The sequence below is a fragment of the Gavialis gangeticus genome, unplaced genomic scaffold (assembly GCF_001723915.1).
Source record: "Gavialis gangeticus isolate Ggan-Ray unplaced genomic scaffold, GavGan_comp1, whole genome shotgun sequence".
NCBI classification, from domain to species: Eukaryota; Metazoa; Chordata; order Crocodylia; family Gavialidae; genus Gavialis; species Gavialis gangeticus.
In genome coordinates, this window is record NW_017728992.1 from 203,793,105 (window position 1) to 203,795,964 (window position 2,860).

Below are 2,860 nucleotides of genomic sequence, written 5' to 3' on the forward strand. Positions count from 1 at the left end.
GAGGCAGAACAGCAGCAGCATGGGGTGTTAGGTGGTGGCACTCCATCTAACCACCCCCCTGTCATTCTTGACAGGCAATTGGCTAGTACTTAAATAAAGCTTAAAAAGAGGAGGACTCTTACACAATATCAATAGTAACAACTTAGTAAAAAAATTTTTATTTAGATAACTAAGGATGTACTGCAGGAGTATTATTAGTAAATGTTTTTTCTTGCGTGTCTCAGAGAGTTATCAGCATTTCCTCCAATTCCTACTGGGAGTCAGCTAACACTCGTATGATCGGGGGCAGCAGGGCAGGCCTTATGAGGAGAGGCTATGGGACCTGAACTTGTTCAGCCTCCACAAGAGAAGGAGGAGGGGGGATCTAGTGTCCTGTTACAAACTAGTCAGGGGGGGACCAGCAGGCACTGGGGGAGTCCCTGTTCCCCTGAGCACGACCAGGAGTGACTAGAAATAATGGTCACAAGCTGGCAGAGGGTAGGTTTAGGCTAGATATCAGGAGGCACTACTTCACTGTCGGGGTGGCTAGGATCTGGAACCAGCTTCCAAGAGAAGTGGTGCTGGCTCCTACCCTGGAGGGCTTTAAAAGGAGGCTGGATGAACACCTTGCTGGGGTCATTTGACCCCAGTACTCTTTCCTGCCATAGCAGGGAGTCGGACTTGATGATCTACTCAGGTCCCTTCCGACCCGACCAACTATGAAACTATGAAGGTGAATGTGGTAACTTCCTTCTCTTTTCCTGAGGTCTAAATGACTGCAGTTTAACTTCCTGTTTAAGAGCCAACATGTGGGTGCTGTTACCTTATAGCTGGCACAGGGTAACACACTGTCCCTTGTCATCCTGTGCTAAATCATTGGTGTGCCCAAGTTCTCAGTATGATTTAGCTGGCGAAGTCTGCCAAGGTGCCAGCCAGAGGGATTGTGGCTACAGGGACAGGAAGAGCACAGTAAACAGAAAGCGATAGGATGCTCCTCAGTGGCAACATAGTCCCTGCTCCTTTTGAAGCTACTTTAAACACCACTTGTGTTGCCCTTTTAATACGTAATGCACAGCCAGGAAATCAACACCTGTATGGCTCCAGGGTTTTCCAATTTGCTGTATCATATATCCTGCCGTTTCACGGAGATCGACAGTGCTGCCAAAGGACAAAATTGAAGGCGTAAAAGTAGCCTTCAAGGAATTAATTCATCAATATTTCTTTCATCAGACTTTCCTTCCCTTATCTTTCTAGCTGAAAGTACTACCCTTGCACTCATTCATCTGCTGGATTAATGACAGTGAGACTATATACACAACATACACATACATGCGTAGAAACAGAGATATACATGCATGGATGTGCAAATACACACACGCAAGGAAAGAGAGAGGTGGGTGGGATAGTAGTGAGGGGAGTGAACTTTTATTCCTTTATTTGTTACCAATGTATTTTGTGCCTTTTAGACATGTCTAAAGTGTCTCTGTACCTTACTTTTCTGGCCTTAACACGGGGGGAAATCACCTTTCATCATAAAGTGCAGTGAGATTCTGTGATGAAAAGCACTCTGGAAGAGTGAGATCAGGTCACAGTACATTCAGTGATCAGAAATGTGTTAAATGGAGTCTGGGGTATTAGAAGAATAAGAGAAAAGTGAGCTCAGGTCATTTCACCTACTCAGTGAAGCGAGGACAAGGTTTGTGGGGAGTGCTTAAAAAACAGAAGGGTCTTGGCAAGGGCTAAGATTTGGCAGACTGAATAAAATGCAGCACAAGAAAGAGAGCTACTCACCAGCCTGGGAAAGCTGGCTAGTCATACATAATCAAGGTTTTTATTGGTAAAGCATCTTGCATCTAAGGATCTGAGTGCTTCAGTATGAATTCCCTATAAATAAAATGTTGCCACATTCTCTGGGATAGGCAAATGTCGTCACATAAAGGACTTAGTCAAGGGAAAATGGGGAATCAGCAACAGAAGTGGCATTACAGTCCTCACTAGCCTGCTCTGGCTTTGACTTCTTGACTGCATTGCCTCCTTCCTGCGAACACCAGGTCAGTCTCCTCAAACCTCCAGCACAAGCCTAGGAGAGTCTCCATACATCCCAGAATTACTTGGTGCTCATTGTCTCATAGATTTCATAGATGACAGGGCTGGAAGGGACCTTGCGAGATTATTGGGTCCAGCCCCCTGCCCCATGGGCAGGAAGTCAACTGGGGTCAAATGATCCCAGCAAGATAAGCACCCAAGTGTGTTTTAAAGGTGGCCAGAGTAGGTGCTTGCACCATTTCTGGGGGGAGTCTATTCCAGGCTCTGGGGACTCGGATGGTAAAGACGGTTTTTCTTATGTCCAGCCTAAAACTTGTCTCTAGTGGGTTATGGAATAGAGAAAGATCCCACGCAATTTACTGATTCATTTGATGCACCTGGCTGGGGGAGTATTTGGCCGATTGCACAATTTCACACTTAATTCATACAACACAATTTTATTTTATTTTAAAATTCCTTGCTACGCATATACCACAAACATTAAAAACACAATAACTACAAATATTAGAAACAATGCTCCAAACGTACTTCCTTCCCAAACAATGCTATAAGAATTAGTATTACAAAACCAACTACAATTACAAGTACAGGTTAAATTGGAATCAGTACTATTATTTCTCATGATATACTTACAATCCTAGAATTCCGAGAAACCAAATCCCCAGGTATACTTTCATTCTTTAGTGATGGTTTTAGGGTTGGCCTCAGCAGCGATAGGAACAAATCCCCTTCCTTTGGTCCCGCTCGGGCGCTCCGCGGCTTCAGCGTGAACGGGAGATTTTGCTTGCAGAGAGGGTAGTTCAGGTGATCAGTCTGATCTGGCCTACACTTGCGA